Here is a 21,626-nt window from a genome sequence, read left to right on the forward strand (position 1 = left end):
AAATGTGTGGGACTGAATGAATGGAAGAATGAGACGGAAAGAAAGAAGACCCTGGAATGGTACAAGGAGAAAGGGGCCCCAAGGTATGAAAGGTAGTATGATGGAAGCCTGGGCCGTGATCTCTTCCGAGCGAGGGCACAGTGTATGGATGTGAATGCAAGGAGTTACAGGTGGTCTGAGTCCCGCAGCAAAGTGTGCCGGATGTGTGACATGGGAGAGGATGAGACGGTGGGACATGTGGTGGTGGAATGTGTGAAGTATTCCAGAGACAGGAATGAGATGATGCAAGTGATACTGACTGAGTTAGGGCATGATAGGAATGAAAGAGTGGAGAAGACAGGAAAGGAGTGGATGGTGTTGCTGGGACTGTGTAGAGAGACGAATGAAAGGATGATTGAGGCGGTGAAAGAGTTTCTGGAGAGAATGTGGCGTGCCAGATGTACGAACAGTTACTGTAGATGATGCTGTTTGTTATTTTTTTTTTCCCCTTCTACAGGAGTTGCCGATCCAAAGGCCTGGCTTAAGAGTGATCCCGAGCTACCTGTACCATCAAGATCAAGATCGAGAGTGGATGAGGGCGAGGCAGGTGTGTTGTGTGGACGATGCATGACGAGGAGGACCCACTGATGTCAGCAAACATGAAAGAAAAGAGACTAACCAGGCAAGTAAATGTGTGAAGATTGGCTGTATGAATGTGAGAGGATGGGGTGTGGGCAAGTTTGAGGATGTATGCAAGGAGCTCAGGGAGTGGAGGTTCGACTTAGTCGGGCTCACTGAGACTCACCTGAGAGATGATGTACGAATGGAGGGATGCGAGTATGTTATGATTGGAAAGGGGCGTAAGGCACAGGAAACACTGGGAGGAGGCGTAGCCCTACTCTACAAGAAAGAAAGAGGACTGAAAGTAGAGGAGATTGATGTGGGGGAGTGTACAAGTAGTGAGGATGTGCTTGCAGTAAGAGTGGAATGCATGGATGGTCGTGGCAGACCAGAGAAGGTGGTACTGGTGGTAGCGTACATGACTGTCATGGGTGAAAGAGCAGAGAGGGAAAATAGGAGGAAGTATGACATACTTAAGAAAGTTGTGAGAGAGCATGGAGAGGAGAGAGTGCTAATTATGGGTGACATGAATGCACATGTGGGAATACTGGGGGAACAGGTGAACAGGAATGGTGAAATGCTTGGAGAGTTTGTTGATGAACTGGAGCTGGAAAATCTGAACGTTACTTTGGCAGAGGGGCGTGTGACTTGGAGTGCAAGAGAACAGGAATCGACAATTGACTACATGTTGGTGAATGGAAGAATGCGTGAAATTGTGTCGCACATGTGGATAGATGAGGATGGTTTGGTTGATATTGTGTCCGATCACAACATGCTGGTTGTGGAGTGCTTGATGCAGGGTGGGAATGAAGTGAAAGTGGCAAGTAAGAGAAAGAAGTGGAGACTGAGAGATGTAGGGTGGGAGAACTTTCAGGTTGATCTGAGTGAGAGAAGCTGGGACGACGAAAGTGTGCATGACGTGGAGCATCTGAATGAGAAACTGGTTCAGGACGTGAGGGGTGCTGCTGAGAACCAGATAGGGTTTGTGAGAGTAGGTAGAAGAAAGAATGTCTGTAAACCATGGTGGAATGATGAAATCAGAGCGGCTAGGAAGGAGCGAAAGAGAATGAGTAGACAGTGTAGATGGCTGAGGAAAAAGAGGCATGAAAGCGATGAGGCAGAGAATGAGTATCTGAATGCATGGGCAGCGTATGTGAAGCAGCAGCGGTTGACGAGACGAATGATAATGAATGCTAAAGTGAAGAGTGAAAGGAGCGTGATTCAATCTTTAACGGAGAAAGGTATGGAAGGTGGCCGTGAATGGTACAAGTTCATGAGAGGTGAGAATATGTCAGGCAGTGTTGGTGTGGAGAGTCTAAAAGTGGAGGGTGTAGTTATAACAGAGAAGGATGGAATCAGGGAGGCAATCAAAGGGTTCTGGGAAGAAGTAGGTGGGGTAGGTGAGATGTTTAGTGTGAGAGAAGAATGTGTAACACTGGAAAGGAAGAATGCAGATGAACTGGATGAAAGAATCAGTAGGAATGAAGTGGAGAGGTGTGTGAGAAGGCAGAAGAATGGCAAGGCAGCAGGTCCAGATGATATACCCTATGAGTTCTACAAGAATGGTGGGGAGGTAGTGATAGACAGAATGACTGAGTTATTCAACCGAGTGTGGGATGAAGAGAGAGTGCCAAGAAAGTGGAATGAGAGCCGAGTGTGTCTGTTACATAAGGGAGGATTTAAGAGTAAGAATGAGCTGAAGAACTACAGGCCAATTGCATTAGTGAATACAGTAGGTAAAGTTTTCAGTGCAGTGTTGAATGAGAGACTGTGTAAATGGATTGAGAGAGCTGGAGTGCTGGGTGAAGAACAGAATGGTTTTCGTAGGGACAGGAGAGCTGAGGACAATATGTTTGTGGTGAATGAAATGATTGAGAAGAAAAAGAAGGATGGGGGTAAATTGTACCTAGGTATTTTAGATATAGAGAAAGCTTATGATAGAGTGAACAGAGAAATGTTAGGTAGAGTCTTAGAAAAGATTGGATTGAGTGCAAAGATAGTTAACGTAGTGCAAAGTATGTATGTGGACACAAGAGCTAGATACAGGCTAGGAGACATAGAAACAGACTGGGTGAAGAGTGAGAGAGGAGTTAGGCAGGGCTGTATATTGTCACCAACCCTTTTTAGCCTGTATACAGAGGAGCTAGCAGCCAGGATGAGAAGAATGAATGTAGGGGTAAGTGTGGGGAATGATAAAGTATGTGTGCTCCTTTATGCAGATGATGTAGTTGTTATGAGTGAATCGGCAGATGAGCTTCAAAGTTTGTTGGATGTAGTGGATGGCTATGGTAAAGACTTTGGAGTAAGGTTTAGCAGTGAGAAAAGCAAAGTAATGATTGTGAATAGATCAGAGGATGAAAGTAATGTGGTATGGAGACTTGGAGAGAATGAGTTGAGACAGGTGCAAGAATACAAGTACTTAGGGATGTGGATGAGTCCTAGTGGGTGTGCAAAGGCAAAGAATGAAAAGATAAGTATGCTAAACCAGTGGGTAGGTCGATTGGGAAGCGCGGCAAGGATGAGAGCAAGTAAGTATGATGGGTTGAGAGAAGTGTGGAAGAGTGTGGCTGTGCCATGTATAATGTATGGTATGGATGTGATTGCATGGAATGAAAGTGAAATTGATAAGTTAGAAGTGGGCCAGAACAAAGTAGCAAGGATGGCACTGAGTGCACCGAGGTGCACAGCAGTTGAAGCCTTGAGAGGTGACATGGGATGGAGCACCTTCAGAGAAAGACTGACAAAAGCCACACTTAGGTACAAGATTAGGCTTGAGAGAATGGATGATGCAAGAATAGCAAGGAAGGTGTACCTGTGGAATGAAAGTGGAAGCAAATGGAGGAAGAGATGCATGAGAATGACAGACAGGAATGGATTGCAAGTTGTGTGGGCGATAAGAATGGCTGGTAGGAATCAAAATGAGCGTGAATGGGTGGTAACAAGAGGAGGAAGAGTGGGAGCCGAATGGGATGTGAGAAAATGGAAGAATGAGATAGACAAAGAAGTGAAATGTGTGGGACTGAATGAATGGAAGAATGAGATGGAAAGAAAGAAGACCCTGGAATGGTACAAGGAGAAAGAGGCCCCGAGGTATGAAAGGTGGTATGATGGAAGCCTGGGCGGTGATCTTCTCTTCCGAGCGAGGGAACAGTGTATGGATGTGAATGCAAGGAGTTACAGGTGGTCTGAGTCCCGCAGCAAAGTGTGCCAGATGTGTGTCATGGGAGAGGATGAGACGGTGGAACATGTGGTGCTGGAGTGTGTGCAGTATGCCAGAGACAGGAATGAGATGATGCAAGTGATACTGACTGAGTTAGGGCATGATAGGAATGAAAGAGTGGAGAAGACAGGAAAGGAATGGATGGTGTTGTTGCTGGGACTGTGTAGAGAGGCGAATGAAAGGATGATTGAGGCGGTGAAAGAGTTTCTGGAGAGAATGTGGCGTGCCAGGTGTATGAACAATTAGGATAGAGGATGCTGTTCGTTTCTCTTTTTTTTTTTTTCCCCTTTCTACAGGAGTTGCCGATCCAAAGGCCTGGCTCAGGAGTGATCCTGTGCCACCTGTACCATCAAGATCAAGATCAAGATATCAGATGGTGAGTCTGCGTACAAAATTGCATCGGAGGGATTGATAGAGGCAGCCACAATTATCCATCATCATCGGCGACACCATGGCTCTTGAGAAGGTAACATGGCTACCGTTCTACACTCACATCATCTGGCTATCAACACACACGAGAATGGCGGCGGTGCAGAGGTGTAAATAGGGAAAATAGGCGTATATGTGAGGGCGGGTGGCGGGGATCCTATGGCGGAAAATCGAGGGATGATCGAGGGTGATGCCCCACCATTATTAATTACTCCTTTATTTAGCGATTTACAACACACACTACTGCCCGCCAGTAAGAAGCAGGTGTGGGCGGCCATCTTGAGCGCTAAGGGACGAGGGGACAAGGGGAAATAAGGAAATATGGCTCAAAATGCCTCCTTATTTTATTGTATTTTCGATTTTTTTATTTTTTTTTATTTATGGAATTGTGTGTGTGTGTGTGTGTGTGTGTGTGTGTGTGTGTGAGGGAAGGGAGGACGGGAGTGGGGGAGTTCTTGTGTTCGTTAAGGATAAAAAAAAAAAAGTTTTAACGTAAATATTTTCCTTATTTTTCTCTTCATTTTCTTGTGTTTGTTGTTTGTTTTGTTTGTTTGTTTTGTTGGTTCGTTATGTGTGTGTGTGTGTGTGTGTGTGTGTCAGAATATATCGTTTTTATTTTTTTCATTTTTTTCAGTTTTCTTGTCTCAACTGAATATTTGTTTGTTTGTTTATTTGTTTGTTTGTATATCCATGTATGTTTGTCCTCTTCTTCCTCTTCCTCCTCTTTCTTTCATCTAGACCTCCTCTTCTCTCTTCCCATCTCTTCCTCCTCCTAGCCCAACCAAGCCTAATTCTCTCTCTCTCTCTCTCTCTCTCTCTCTCTCTCTCTCTCTCTCTCTCTCTCTCTCTCAGACAGACAGACCTCGATGACAGCGTGGTGAGCGAGGAGGGGGAGTCAACCAGCAGAGTAGGGAAGCGTGACCCCTACTTTGAACCAGTGGTGACCTTGCTGGAGGTCTTCGTGGTTAGTGATGATGACCAGGAGGAGGAAATGATAAGACTGAGTTTCGAGGTCAGGTCAGGTTGGTAATGGTGTTTTTATTATTATTGTTATTATTATTATTATTATCATTATTATTATTATTTATTATTATTATTTTGTGAGCTTTTTATTGGTTTATTATTTTATTGAGAAATGTTGTTGGTAGTTTTGCTGTTTCTTGTTGTTAGGTGAGGTGAGGTCAGGTCAAGTACTGATGGTAATTTTGCTGTTTTATCATTGTTAGGTAAGGTCAGGTTTTCTTATTGCAGGTAAATAGTTATTATTATTATTATTATTATTATTATTATTATTATTATTATTATTATTATTATTATTATTATTATTTTCTCTCAATCTATGTTTTCTTTCTTACTTACCTCCCCCTCCTCCTCCTCCTCCTCCTCCTCCTCCTCCTCCTCCTCTCCTTGTTCTTCACATAACTTCTCTTAATTTTATTAACCTAACCTAACATGCAGACAGTGCCAGCCTAACGTAACCCCCCCCCCCACCTGCAGGCAGTACAAGCTGTTTCTTTATCACACCTCTGAGTCGCCCCCACAGTGGAAGGAACGGGGCATGGAGGCCATTAAGATTCTGAGGAACAAGCAGAAGAAGGCTGTAAGTGATTGGGTTAGGTTTGTGTGTGTGTGTGTGTGTGTGTGTGTTTGTGTGTGTGTTGACTGGGCTGCCTCATGTGGGATTACCAGCCTGATCTGATTGTCTGACAGACAGACAAGAAGACAGACAGACAGATAGATTATTATCACTATATTATTACCAGTCATTAATTCAAATAGATAGATTATTATTATTGTTATTATTATTTTATCACCAGCCATTAATTCTCTCCTTATTTTTCAGGTGGAGTTTGTTCAGCGGCAGAATTAATGCCAGTGGTTGAGTTCAGATCCTCCAAGACACACACACACACATACAGCAGCCCCTCCACCTCCCCACAGCCCTCCACAGCCCCTGACACAGCATCTGACACAGGCCCTTCACAGACCACCACATACCTCACACATACATAAGAACATAAGAACATAAGAAATAAGGGAAGCTGCAAGAAGCGACCAGGCTTACACGTGGCAGTCCCTGTATGAAATATACCTACCTATTTCCATCTGTTATCCCCATCCATAAACTTGTCTAATCTTCTCTTAAAGCTCTCTAGTGTCCTAACACTAACAACATGATTACTGAGTCCGTTCCACTCATCTACCACTCTTTTTGAGAACAAATTTTTTCCTATCTCCATCCTAAACCCAAATTTTTCAAGCTTGTACCCATTATTTCTTGTTCTACCCTGGTTGCTGATCCTAAGAATTTTGCCTACATCCCCCTTGTTATAACCCTTATACCACTCAAAGACTTCTATCAGGTCCCCTCTTAACCTACGTATCTCTAAAGAATGTAAATTTAACAGCTTCAACCTCGCCTCGTAAGGAATACTCCTCATCCCCTGTATCCTTTTAGTCATTCTCCTCTGTACTGATTCTAATAGACCTATATCTTTCCTGTAATGTGGGGACCAGAACTGCACAGCGTAGTCTAGATGAGGTCTGACCAGCGCCAAAGTATAACTTTAATACTACTTCCGGCCTTCTACTTTTAACACTCCTAAAAATCACACACACCACAGGAGCCTCACAAACAGTCTCACAGCCTTCACAAGCAGCCCCACACTCCACCACAGACACACCAGACCCACAGCCCTTCACCTCACCCACTTCCCAGCCCCCAACGTCCCCCAGCCACCACAAATGAAGTGAAAGGAAGGGACTGTGGCTTCACCCAGCCAGCCAGGACAGCCTACAGAGAGGGGGTAGTCCCAGTCAAGTCACAAAATATAGGCTTGGTTCTTCCTACAGTTTGAAGTCAATGATTGGACAGGTTCTCTTTGTTTACTTGTTATTGTTTTTTTTCTTTCCATTCTCTCTCTCTCTCTCTCTCTCTCTCTCTCTCTCTCTCTCTCTCTCTCTCTCTCTCTCTCTCTCTCTCTCTCTCTCTCTCTCTCTCTCTCTCTCTCTCTCTCTGCCCTTCACTATTGTTAGGTAATAATTGCAGTAACAGCAGTAGTCATAGTTATTATTGTATATTTTTTAGCACTCCAGAACAGTGTAGCAGTAGTAGTAGTAGTAGTAGTTGGCAGGAATTAAGTACAGTATTAAATATATTCTGATCTTGATTTGTGTTGCAGGCCAGACAGCTTAGTGGCAGAGCTGCAGGTGGCCCTTGTAAGCTTCCTGGTGGCACAGATGTAGGACGGCTGGGAGCAGTGGAGGTGCCTGATGGGGCAGCTGTGCCGGGCAGAGGGACTGCTACTGCTGCTGCTGCTGCTGGGGAGAGCCACACTTGTATGGTAAGCTTCTCTCAGTCCTTCTCTAACAGATTAATGAGGTTGTTGTTGATGTATTTTTTTTGTTTTTCTCTATATAAAATTGCTCTCTCTCTCTCTCTCTCTCTCTCTCTCTCTCTCTCTCTCTCTCTCTCTCTCTCTCTCTCTCTCTCTCTCTCTCTCTCTCTCTCTCAAGTTAGCTTAGTGGTAGTGGTAGTAATAACAGTAGGAGTAGTAGCATTAGTAGTAGCATGAACACCACACACTTAACACTCCCAACTCTCCCTTCCAGACCCTAGTAGTAGCAGCAGTAGTAGTAGTAGTATTAACACTAACCACTCATTATTTCTCTACTGGTGATCTTCTGGCTTTCCTTACTGAGTCTTGGTCATCCTCTTTTAGAGATTTTGGTGAAACTTTTGCTGTTGCCTTGGACATATCAAAAGCTTTTGATAGAGTCTGGCACAAAGCTTTGATTTCCAAACTACCCTCCTACGGCTTCTATCCTTCTCTCTGTAACTTCATCTCAAGTTTCCTTTCTGACCATTCTATTGATGCTGTGGTAGACGGTCACTATTCTTCTCCTAAATCTATTAAGTGGTGTTCCTCAGGGTTCTGTCCTGTCACCCACTTTTCCTATTATTCATCAGTGACTTTCTAAAACCAAACTTGTTGTCCTATCCACTCCTATACTGATGATACCACCCCGCACTTATCCATGTCTTTTCATAGACATCCAACCCTTCAGGAAGTAAACAGTTCACGCAGGGAAGCCACAGAACACCTCACTTCTGATCTCTCAAAAATTTCTGACTGGGGCAGACCAAACTAGTTATTGTTTGCTGTCTAAAAAATCAATTCTTCCATCTATCAACTCGACACAACCTTCCAGACAACTATCCCCTCTTCTTCAATGACACTCAGCTGTCCCCCTCTTCTACACTGCCACACTCCCCTGCCTGTTTTCCCTTGGTACAAGCTTCTCATGTGATGGCTCACCCATAATTTTCCTCACATAATGAGTCCTGGCAAGCTTGACAGTGAAGAAAAGTGTTGTGATGGTATTTGTTCAAGAAGGGATCAGTAATTGTGAGACAGGAAGGAAGATGGCAAATTCAAAAGCAGCCGTCACCCGGGTGGTGGACGGAGGCCGCTCACCCCCAGTCATCCTGCAGCTCACAGGTCTCTTCTGACCAGGAGAAAGATGGCGTGGCAATTAAGTGTTCACCGTGCATGTGTTTCATCAACTTATTATTCCTGTATTTGTCTTCCTTTTTTTGCCCTTAGCCTTTCTCTCAGGAGTGGCAGCTATGCCCAGCACTAGTGCAGCCCTGGCCAACTGTGTCACGGCTGTCTTTGATCTCCCTGTCTTCCTTCCAGCCCCACAGTTACTGACCTTGACTCAAACACCATCACGGCACTCTCTTCCCTGTTAAACTTGCCGGGATCCATTGTAATGTTAGGGGTATTGAATGTGAGCGATGAAATGAGAAGGTAGTGGCAAGGGGGAAAAAAGTACAGGGGAGCGCAGGAGAGACACCTCTCTCCACTGTGCCTGACAGCGCAGAAGAGACACCTCTCTCCACTGTGCCTGACAGTCTCTCAGTGATTGAAAGACTGAGCATAACATCTTCAGGGCACGTGAGTTGCCATGTATGACAATTTGGCACTTTTTCCATGTCTTCTTATTTGAGTAGACATATCATATCTTGTCATAATGAAAAGTCTAGTTTATCATGTATGTGGAGACCTTCAAGTTACAATACACCCCACTGCTTTAAGAGTTAAATGTACATGTCAATGTTTTCTGTCGTGCCTTCTTTGCTGTGTAATGTTGTGGTGAAACGGTTAAATTCTGGACCGAGTTGTGAGTCATGCAGCAGGAGTATAGGTGTGTGTCTTCCCCACAGGTGGTAACACGGAGAGGAAGTGGAAGAAAGCTTGGGATGCTCCCATAACTCAGGAGCAAGAAATACACCTTACTGGAAACCTTGTGACTGACAGGTGGCGGTGACTGCAGGAACCAATTCAGGTGAACACTGTGTTTTGTTGCTACACTTGAGAATCCTCTATCCTAAATTTAAAAATCTAAGTTTTTAATTGTCATGTCTTGTCATGTTTTTGTCCCACCAAAAAATTGATTACTAGAGCTTGATTTACTGCCATGGGAGGTATCAGAAATTGGCAAGTTGTCATTAAAAAAAAACTGGGGAAATCTAAAATATGCACCACTTTCATTCACTCCCAACAATTTTGGATAAGGAATCCTCAACTGTATGTAATCAGAGTATTGTTGAGAGTCATGGTGTGTGTATGAATCCTTATGTATGTATGTGCAGGATAAGAGGGAGGTGGTTAATAAGATTAGTAAATTAGGCGTGCTCTTACCAAGATTAGAAGAGCAGTAAGTGTGAAAATAGTGGTACAGGATTGCAAGAGAGGCAGTGTGTGGGCTGGGTAAGTGCACTTGTGGTGCTGTTGTTAAGAGTGACCGGGATGGATGAGTGTTACCAGTGTGGTGTGTTGTGGAGAGTTACTGAAGAGGGTTAGAAGGAATGGTCTGCAGTGATCAGTGTGAAATAAGAGGAGAGGATGCGTTGCTTGAGTTTTTGTTGTGAGATGTGCACGTGAAAGGTGTTTAGTGAAAAATAAGGTTTTTTGGGGAATTTATGGATATAGAAAGATAAATAGATATGAATTGTGGGGTGTTTCAGGATTGTTTGGGCCAGGTGATGGGCTGTTCAAGGGAGTGAAAAGATTGTGAAAAGTAAAATGCCAGCATTTGAGTTATAGAATTAGTATGTATGTGTGATATTAGTTCATGTCTTAGTAACTTTCCATCTTCCCCAAGTTGCATTACTCTTTTGCAGATGTCTGTCTTGTGTTGGCGAACGTCCTGTCTGCAGTCAGGCCAGTAGTGCCATGTTGCAGGGTGTGACATCAGGTGAAGAGCCAAATGGAGAGTGTCTGCAGCCAGTACTGGGTGTGCTGATGCTGTACAAGTGTCGAGCCAGGTGCCACAGCACATGTCAGCTGACTCCACCAGAGTAGTGTCTCTAGTCCAGGATGCACTGCTGTGTACGACTTGTATGTCTTTGCTAATAAATAAATATTTGTGACTATTCTTATTATATATGTGAAATAAATATATAGTTTGCTAACAGTGTGGTATAATAGTGTAAAAATAAATATTTGATAACAATTCATGCATGCCCCAAAGGTAAAAAAAAAAAAAAAAACAGGATTGTGCCCTCTAAACTTTTAAGATACCACTTGCACATAGAAGCCCCGTCCCAGCGACTCCAGTGTCGGCTGGGATGGGGCTTCTATGTGCAAATGGTATCTTAAACTTAGTTTAGTAGCCAATCCTGACTTTTTTTTTTACCTTGGGGGCATGACCTGTACTCCCAGAAAGACTATTTGCCAAAGATATTATTGACATGGCATAAATAACTATCATTATGTTCAAGATGGTATACTGAATGTTTATTGTTTTAATGTGAATGTTAAGTGAATAAATACACAACAATAATATAAACATGGCACTTTTTTTCCTTATTACTGAAGTGCTGGAATGTACAAAACTTATCCCAAGCCTGAATGAAGGTGGTGGTGGTGGTTGTTGAGTACAGAAGAGAAGGACTTGCTACATTCTTCCTTCCCAGACTGGAGTGGACTGGAGAACTCTTGCAGCAGGGCCTGGGAGCAACAACACTTGCCAATTCTTGTGTCCTTGCATCAACTTGAGTGAGGAGCAACCTCTTCTTTGTGAAACTGCCTGCAGCTCTCGTGCCTCCACAAGTGTTGAAGGTTGCCTGTCGGTCCCGCCATGACTTGAAGGGAATTTTACGTGTTCTTCCTGCTTGAAATTCTTGACACACTCTTCTTACTGCAACATGGGATGATGAAGTGGAAGCTGCACACTTCACACCTACAAGGAAAACAGACCATTAGTTCCTAGATACATGAAGCTTGTTGTATGTGTTGTGATTCCTTGTAATGTGTTTGATAACTGATTCCCTACAAAACTAAGACTACACAAAATATATGATGGGAAAATGGAGGAAGCATGACAAGCACTGCATGGTATGGAACTGTGCTGAGATTTAATATGAAATATGGCTAAATTCCATACTGTCATATTCAAGAAACAAAAATTGAAAGAAAGGAAAGCACCGGGTAGAGAAAATCTGAAAAGTATGGCAGTATAACGTTTGAAGCTGAGAAATGCGCGTTTGATAAATACGTCCCTATTATAATTTAAAGGCAAAAATTTGAAGGATGATGCAGAATAGAAGAAAACACCAGATAGAAGAAATTTGCATGGCATCACAGATATTTCAATGGCATGACAGTTAATACACAAGTTTGAAAGATGAACCTGATTAAATATTTCTGTATCTCTGTGCTCATGAAGAACACAAATAAAAAACTTACAATTTGAAAAGAAGAGTCATTTTAAACTTTGATCCGTACCTTTTAAGTTTATTAATTTTATTCATAGTCAGTTTATGGTTCCAGAGAAACAACAATTTCAAATCTAGCCTATCTTTTTGAAACCCACTGTATAATGAACACGTCATTATAAGGGAAAGAATTTTGTAGCCAAATACATGAGGAAATATTATACAAGAAAATATTTATCAGATGAATAACAAATTAGGAAAAGAACTATCTGAAATAGGCCAACTTTCAGGTGAACTGGATAAAAAAAAATAAAAATAAATAAAATAAATAAATAAATAAGTAGTTTAATAGAACAAAGCAGTATTAGAAAAGTCTAATGCAAATTTAGAATGGAAATGTGTGTGTGTGTGTGTGTGTGTTTGAGAAGGGGTTATGTCTTTTTGAGTGCATGACCATTGTTTTTGGCTGCCTGACTAGGTTTTTGAGTGTCACCAGATTTTTGAGTGCATCACCAGTTTTTTGAGTGCATCACCAATTTTTTTGAGTGCATCACCAGTATTTTTGAGTTCATCACCAGTATTCTGAGTGCCACCAGTTTTCTTGTGCCACCAGTATTTTTTTTTTTTGAGTGTCATCAGTATTTTCTGCATGAGAGTGCGTGGGTGTGCATACAGCGTTATTAAAGGTAGGTAAGTAGGTAGGTGTGTGTGTGTGTGTGTGTGTGTGTGATAATGAATAAAGGAAAATAATGACCAATCGTAGTTCACAAGCCAACTGCTACTCAGCACAGCGAATAAGCAGAGGGACCACAAAATAGCAGCCACGGACACACCAATCCAACATGAATTTACGTGCTTATATAATATAATCTTAAATTCACTTCCTTAATTATCACCTCAGTAAGCTTAATCAGACGTCAATCACCTGGACAAACAAGCAACCAACTTACCATCTGGTCAGCATATTTCTCTCACCTGACAAGTTAAATCACTTTACCTGCAGTCTAATCACCCTTGCAGCTTATTCCCTCGCAAAATGCTAAACTTCTATAACTTCCCATCTGATCAGCATATTCATCTCTCCCCTGATAAGCTTAACTACTTAAGTGTTGTAATCACCATCTGTTCAACCTAATCACACCTACCAACCTCACCTGGTCAACCTATATCAGCTCAAGCTAATCACATTACCTAACGTGGCTTACCTAATCCCCATACCTGGACAAACCTAACCCAATCACACCTATCCATTCTAATCCTCAAGTCTTCAACCTAATCATTCACAATCTCACGGGTTACACATTAATTCCACGCACTGAATAATAATTTAACATTCTTTTCATTACCAAACTCTTACCTTCACTCCTTCACCGCCTTCTTCAGGCTTCCGCCACGAGACCACCGCACCTCGACCTCTCTCTCTCGCTGCGAGTCGTGGAAGGGACCGAGCAGGGCCGCCAGGCTGAAGGAAAACGAGACAATGATCCCTATTTTGAAACACTTCTGCGCCGCACCTCCACTAAACTAATAAGACTCTAAATGAAATTGCTCAGGTTTTCAAAGATGTTTTCATGGTTCTAGTGACAGATTAACACGATTTTTGTATTATTAACAGAAGAAACGCATTTGAGAACCCGGCTAATCATCTCTGTGGCATTCGAAAAAAGAAAAAAATGGTGAGACAACAAATGAAGCGTTTCAGAATACGTAGCTATACTTGTAATATAAGTTCTTTTTCTATCGCTGGTATTAATTTGTGTGCGTTCGTATGATTGCTGGCTTGTATAAGTAAAGTTATGGATTGTTTTGAGAGTTTTGTTAAAAATATCGATGTTTTTTAAAGTTTGTAATTAACGAGTGTGAATGATTGTAAGTCTCTCTCTCTCTCTCTCTCTCTCTCTCTCTCTCTCTCTCTCTCTCTCTCTCTCTCTCTCTCTCTCTCTCTCTCTCTCTCTCTCTCTCTCTCTCTCTCTCTCTCTGACTAAATATTATTCGCATGTAAGATGAACTCCCAAAATATAAGAGTACGATAAGTAAATTGATTCGGAATTAAAAGAAGTTTCTGAGAGATTATGAATGAGTGCCAGACCCGTGAACGAGACGACACAATGATTACTGGATTAATATACGTACTACACAGTTTCCTTAATAGATCAAAAGACGAAAAAGAAAAAAAAAAAAAAAAGAAAAAAAAACGTTATTAAGAAAGGTCATTTGATCTTAGAAAACTTATTATACTGATCAACTGATGATGATAATAACAGTGAAGGAAGGAAAATAGGAGGAGGAGGAGGAGAAAGTGCAGGTAATAATATAGCAAAAACGAGATAGTAAATAGTCATAGGAAGTGAAGGTAGTTGTAATAGTAGTAGTAGTAGTAGTAGTAGTGGTGCTGGTGGTGGTGATGTGATGGTGGTGGTGGTGATGGTAGTAGTAATGGTGGTGGTAGTATTATTATTAGTAGTAGTAGTAGTAGTTGCCTTTGCTCTCACCACGACTGTTTTTGAGGCTACAGAGATGATTAGCTCCGTTTTCAGGCATTTTTCCTGGCTTTTTTTTTTTTTTTATTTACACAATTCAATTTTCTCCTTTTATATTAAATCGATGCTTTTCTTTTTTCCTGTTAATTATTGTGCTGTTGCAGATCGCGGAATAAAATAATGTTTCTTTTGATATGTTCATGTCTCGCTGCTCTCGTTATTCTTTTTTTTTTCTTTATCGTTTGTAAAGCATTGATAGTCTTTTTTGTTCTTTTTTGTTCTTTATTAACGTTTCAAATTACCAAGGACAATAATACTTTTTCATCTATTTACATTTTGTTGTTTTGTGACATTTAAATATTCAGACTTTTACTCCGTAGAGTAAAACATCGATGCTTCTTTTTCCTAACTAATAAAAAATGTTCTTTTGAATTGCTAAGTACATATGATAAAGATTTCTTCCAGTCACTTAAATTACTTAAATGTGTGTGTGTGTGTGTGTGTGTGTGTGTGTGTGTGTGTGTGTGTGTGTGTGTGTGTGTGTGTGTGTAGTAGAAGTAGTAGTAGTAGTAGTAGTAGTAGTAGTAGTAGTAGTAGTAGTAGTAGTAGTAGTAGTAGTAGAAGTAGTAGTAGTAGTAGTAGCAGCCCTCCGCCATGATGGCGGAGGGCTGCTACTACATGCATGAAAATGCATGAAAATTAATTAATGCATGTAAATCTTACTTCTAATGCATGAAATCTTACTTTGTTTATTCATAAATTTTTAGGGTAATTTCAAGCATCATAAGCCCTCACCTATACCTGTCGTCACTGCTAAGGGTACCGTACCGCCTTGTGTCCTTTCATGCGATTATTAGCATATGTACAAGGCGCGACATACCGAGGCTCAGGTAATACCAGCGGCGGTAAATTTAGTGCTAGAAATCAATAACCTGAGCCTGCCTCCAAAGAGCGCGGCGAGAGACCCTTCCCGCCGGGCCATCCTGGGAGGCTTAGCGACGCGTGACACACACACACACACACACACACACCAAGCCATGCGTTACATCCCTTTGAGGAGGTGGTGGTGGTGCCCGCGGCGGCTCTCACCGGCAATAATGTTGGCGGCAGTATATGTTGAATAAGAGACAGACAGCCATTTGCAACAAGCCAAAAGCACTGAAATCCACTTTGCATTCAAAACATCAGAGTGACTCGAAGGCTACTAGACTCACAAGAGAAAAAGAAGTAGGAAAAGAAAAAAAATCTGCATGTAGTGTTTGAAAATGTAGCAGAGGAAAAGCTTTGAATCACGGTGGACAAAGACAGCTTAAGAATTGGGTGGAAAAAAAGCTTGCATGTACTCTCCTTGGTTTCACTTTTAACTTTCCTTTTTTTTTTTTCATGGGAGAAGTTGTGTGATGGGAGGAAGTCGCATCAGACTGCACTCCTTTTCCCTCCATGTGCTCTGTAGCGGTGTTGTCTTGCTTGTTGTCCACTGTATATAAGGTGTAACGCGAGTTTCTGCAAATACTGAATGACATGAAGGAACGTGTAATTCTAAGTAGGAAATGTTCTATACACATATGCATTTTAAGGCTTTGTTTACCCGTTAGGTTAGAGGAGTTGAAAATGTATGGGACTCGCTAGTGCGCTGCTATGCGTGTGCTGACGTGACGGACAGACGGCTGCATTGCGCAGTCTCGGAGGTGCCACTTATTTAATCTTATTTTTTGCAGGCTGTGGAATATTGCAGTATCTTATAACAAGACAAATTATATAAAAAAGCACGTAATTTACCGATAAGTATTACACGACAACATTATTGCGGTGATTATAAGTACTCCTTTAAAATGCTACGTGGCATCATCACTCAGCTCTTTTCAAGGTCGCTCGGACTCGCTTCCCCCTCCTCCCTCGCTTTGATGATGCCACTTAGCATTTTACAGGAGAGAGAGAGAGAGAGAGAGAGAGAGAGAGAGAGAGAGAGAGAGAGAGAGAGAGACTTTGGCAGACAACCAACATCTGGGGGCTGCTGCACTGAGGTAATCATGAAGTGAATGAAAAAAAAAAAAAAGAAATTCCCCTACCAGATACCAGATTCAGGAAATATATCTTTCACAATATTTTCCCGGTGAGGAACACGTGAGTGAGGAGCGCTCGCTCGGGGCTGTTCAGTGCAGGGACCAGACAGTGTTCTGAGTCAGAATAATACTATATACGTGTGCACTAGACTTGTATTGTGACACTCAATGACAAGAGTACGAAATGAATGAGTGGGTGACCAGCTTATAATTATGTACTACCTCACCCTGCTACACACACACACACACACACACACACACACACACACACACACACACACACACAGATAGATAGATACGTGGTGTATTGACCATAACAAGTAATACAATAATAATCAGTTCATGACACATACTCTTGCCTACAAACTTTAGTATCACGATCCATCATGACACACACACACACACACACACACACACACACAGTATATCTTAACACAATACATTTACCTCAAAGAACTATGGAGACCTTATACAAAGATCACTAAGAGATTGGTGGTGCCTCAGAGAAGCCCTGACCCTGCCTCAAGGAAACGGTTGCCTGCTTTATGACCCGAATCACGACAAGCAAAACCCGTGACAGCAACAACAGGAGTGACAGACAGCACGCGCCACACTTCATCCAGCGTTCCATGAATTCTGGAACGATATGTCAGGCTCTCTGCCTTCTATTTGAGTTGTGTTGTTTCAAGAGAGGAAAATCAAGACACTTCCGGGGCTACTCTGCCCTAATCCACTGGTAATTTTCCATGCAGTTGTTTGGGAAAGTGATAGCTAAGTGATATTTATATATTTTTTAAACTATTACGAGAGCTTCGGCTCCTTCACACGCATAAAGAGTAGCATGCTCACAGGAGCCAAACAACTTTGAGGCACTGCGTACTTGTCCACCAGGAGCCGATGGGGCCAAGAGTGTGAGTGATGTGTGGACAAGTATGTGGTGCTCTGTCTGGGCCACCCCTTGTGGGATTGCCGGCCTGGCACATAGATAAATTGACCTACTTGTATACGTGTAGTATGTGTGCGGACAGGCACGAATGTAGGAAAACCACAGATATTACGATACTATAACAATGTCACAGTATTGTGTACGTACACAGCCACCAACATTAACCCAGCCACCGCCTTCTCCCGCCCCGTGTGCCCGTCCTTTCCGCTACTGCTAAGTGACTTTTGTCGAAGGTTTCACTTTTACTTTCAAATATCAACATGACTTTTTAATAGTCATGTATTTTTATCATCCGAAACCCATGTATATATTTTTTTCCTTATATTCATACATGTATCATCTATCAGTTCTATATTTTTGTTTTTGCTTATTTAGAAATATATACTTTTTCATAATTCATCTTCCATTCATAATTCATCTTTTTGGTAATCTGTCTGCACCTGTTTTTCTCCATCTTGCCCCCGGAGAGAGAATAAGAGCACATCACAGTAATTTTTCCTTTCCCTCCCTCCCTCATTTCTTTGCCCTCACAGTTCTCTCCCTCCCTCTCTTTTTCTCTCTCCTTCCCCTTTCCTCTTCCTGATCTAATCCATTCTCTCATAACATAGGAACATTCTAAGAAGATAAGGGACGCTGCAGGAAACCGTCAGGCCTACACGTGGCACTCCCTGTACTGTATGACCTGACTATGCTTCTAGTGAACCCTCCGTCTTTTTTTTCTTCCTTTTCATTCCTCGCGTACTAAAACCTTATGTATCCTTTGTTTTCTGAACTATTTCGTCTTCAGGCTCTTCCCAACCACAGCCCAGTAACCTTTGCTTTTTACTCCAGTAATATTTGTACCGCAAGAACTTCACATTATCACTGTGCGTTGTAACATTATTGCATAACAGGAGTAAACTGGTACAGAACACACATACAGTTAAGAACAGTCACACGGAGCGTGGGAGAAACACTTGGCTGGCTGGCAAGGAAAAAGAGAAGGAACAACAGCCTCATCTCTCCTTTCCCAGTCATGTAAGAATGTTCTGTGGTAAATAATTTGTTCCATTGGATGCACACTTAGCATATCTGAGGTGCTGCGGTGCAAGGGAAGTCTAGCTTGTCTTTTCTTGTCTTCTATCTCATACTTTTATACTTTCAGTTTTATCTTTTCCTTTGTGTAAAACAGTACAACATTGTGACCTAAAGGTGTGTTCTTTCTTCTTTTCCTTTGTGTTGCTTTGTGGCGGCGAGCCGCAACACTCGGGGGTATTGAAGGAAAAAGGAGCAAGGCACATAAAGGCAAGGCAGCGCCGACAAGACTCGCAACACGGGAACCTCTTCTATTCTACGTGGTTGATTTTTTAAATGGCAGTAAGACAAGCGGTATGTAGTGTGGGGTAGGGAGGGGCCTGCACGCTGCCAAAGCCTTGAATGGAGTTTGGAGTGGGGTAGGGTAGGAGGTTTTTCTATTCGACCGCTATGTTTAATCTTTTCCCCTTTCTGGAACACATATATGCTAGTAAACCCCGTGGTCTCGTGCAGTGTGGAGAAGGCAGGGGCTTGCAGACCTCCTCCACGCTGCAAAGCCTCAGTGGAATGTGGAGAGGGGAGGGGCGTGCAGGCTTCCTCCACGGTGCAAGGTATTGGTGGAGTGTATGAGCACATCCGCTTTAAACTGCAGCAAGAGGCGGAGCAGCTGCCCGTTCATCGTGAGGAAGGAGTTGGTGGTCACCGCGGGAAACTACGAGTACTTATTAAGAGTTACTACTCTGTCATAATACGGCGTTACATCTTCTTAAAACAAGGGAAACGAGGCGCCAAGTAATGAAGATATTCTGAAGCGCATTGGTCTCTCGTAAGGACTATTTTCAATGGCTACAAAGATGACAAATCGTGTTCTTATGGGGGTTTCTCTCACTGATGATGCAGAATTCATCCTAAACTATAAATACAGTCATAAAAACACACTTGAACACCATAGTAACTTCCACTAGAGGCTATTAAAAGTTGCCAATATAAGATTCTGAGAAGTAACACTTCCTGCACAGGCGCGGCCAAGACAGCGCGACTCGGCGACACCTCAGGCAGCAGGGAGCCGCCACATTCTACGAAGCATGCAGAGCGTTAGAACAATATTGTGAAACACTTCTGCGCCGCACCTCCAATACATTCAAAAGCTCTAGTTGAAGTCACACGCGTTCCTAATGTGTCTTTACAGTTCTAGTGACAGATTAACAAGATTTCTATATTATTAACAGGAGAAGCACTCGTATGAACTCAGCTAATCATGTCTGTGGCCTTTAAAAATAGTCGTGGTGGGAGAGCAAAGCGTTTCTGAATACGGACCTGTTAAACTGTCACTAGCGTTATTAATCTGTCACTAGAACATAATAAAAAATAAATAAAAAAAAGAGAAACACCCTTAAAATCCGTGTCACTTCAAGTAGAGCCATATGAATGTATTGCACATGCGGTACGGATGTGTTTTTATATATTGCCCTTACGTGAGGCGCGTCCTTCCCAGCGATGGGCGGCTGCTACTCCCCTCAAAAGCCGCATAACCATCGCAGTAATGCCTTCGCTGGAAAGGCGATGTAATGACAGGAGGGCGCAGGGGATGGAGTGTGAAGGCCAGCAGCGCCTCGCAGTAGCCACACTGCCAATAAACAAAGGGATTTTCACCTTAAACCCAAAATTGGTAAACAAACACCAAACAGTTGCTTAAGATATTTCCATGCGTCGTGTTGGTGAGTCAATCTGTAAAGTTCCATGTGCAATACTTCGTTATTTATCACTATTACTACTGCTGCTGGTGTGTACTACTACTACTATCACTGCTGCTGCTACTACTACTACTACTACTACTACTACTACTACTACTACTACTACTACTACTACTGTTTAACACTTCATGACAGTTAAGTAAAAATCATCCACAATTTCCACCTCAATAGTGATTTGTTCAGGCAGGAACTTTACATATTCGCATCCACTAAATCATAATTAATAAGCATTTAGCACCCACGAATAAATCCATTCATTTATACCCGATCAGTGTCAAATGTATTCTCCTCTTGGAAACAAATTACCCCATTGTTATTTACAGGAGGAGCTGAAAAGACAAGACCATAGTGGATATAAATACTCGTACCTGGGAACCATTAATCTGTGTATACTTCAAAACACGACTTCCATTCTCTATCCGTTCACACCTGACTTTATCAATCAAATGACTTGTACATGTCTTTACATAATAATAATAATAATAACAATAATAACAATAATAATAATAATAATAATAATAATAATAATAATAATAACAATAATAATAATAATCGGTTTATTAGGATATAGGCAGGAGAGAGAGAGAGAGAGAGAGAGAGAGAGAGAGAGAGAGAGAGAGAGAGAGAGAGAGAGAGAGAGAGAGAGAGAGAGAGAGAAACACAGAAACAGACAGACAAAGAAAGATTGCGTGTACTAGTATGTGTATATATTATGTATTAAAAAAAAGTGTTAGAGGAAGAACATAAAAAAAAAAAAAAACTTTCCTCGTTGCCTGGCGATGGATGACAAACAAATGGGACAGTTATGAAGGGACGCTGCGGGGGAGTATCAGGCCATGAAATACACGGCGGCCACCTCGAGGCTCTCGTGCTAATGAAAGTAAGTCCCGCCCGCCGCAACACAGTGTGCCATGAAAACCCGCGAGGAAAAATCCAAAAATACAACGTTAAATTTCAAGACCCAGGGGTGGAAAGGTGGAGCAGGTAAAGGCACCGCTGTTATAAGCACCACATGATTTTCCATGATGTTTTGTGTGTAAGATCGTCTCTTAGTCACTTTGTCATATCCTTTATACCACTTTAAAACTTCCATCAAATACTTTCTTAACCTTCTTATCGTATCCTGACATACTTTCTTAACCTTCTTATCGTATCCTGACTACTGTCTCTAAAAATTTTGCTTGTCGTCCATGTCATATTCCCAGTAGTCGGGGGCGTCAGGCCATACATAGCACACACTCTCATCCACACTAATCCGGCCAAAGGCGTTCCAGACACAGGGATGCTTATTGTACTACGGCACGCTGTCTCGGGGCATCTTAGCGTTGCTGCCGGGTTACAAGACCACAACTCCGCGGTTTGTGTCACGTAGCTGCTCGTATTCTCTGCTGAAG

The 21,626-nt window shown here is 42.3% G+C and overlaps 1 long non-coding RNA gene across 6 annotated transcripts in view; it reads right to left on the minus strand.

The window, feature by feature from the left end:
• Positions 1 to 11,028: 11,028 nt before the first annotated feature.
• LOC135109569 (uncharacterized) overlaps positions 11,029 to 21,626 on the minus strand; it is a 203,228-nt gene continuing 192,630 nt past the window's right edge. For 4 of the 6 annotated variants that reach the window (XR_010272764.1, XR_010272761.1, XR_010272762.1 and 1 more), the window contains 3 exons: positions 19,954 to 20,105; positions 13,333 to 13,437; positions 11,029 to 11,500 (listed from right to left, as the gene is read on the minus strand). This is a non-coding gene — a long non-coding RNA (uncharacterized LOC135109569). The remainder of the gene's footprint in view (positions 11,501 to 13,332; positions 13,438 to 19,953; positions 20,106 to 21,626) is intronic. The other 2 variants (XR_010272767.1, XR_010272766.1) reach the window with 1 other exon arrangement.

The sequence above is a fragment of the Scylla paramamosain genome, chromosome 19, assembly GCF_035594125.1.
Source record: "Scylla paramamosain isolate STU-SP2022 chromosome 19, ASM3559412v1, whole genome shotgun sequence".
Lineage (NCBI taxonomy): Eukaryota > Metazoa > Arthropoda > Malacostraca > Decapoda > Portunidae > Scylla > Scylla paramamosain.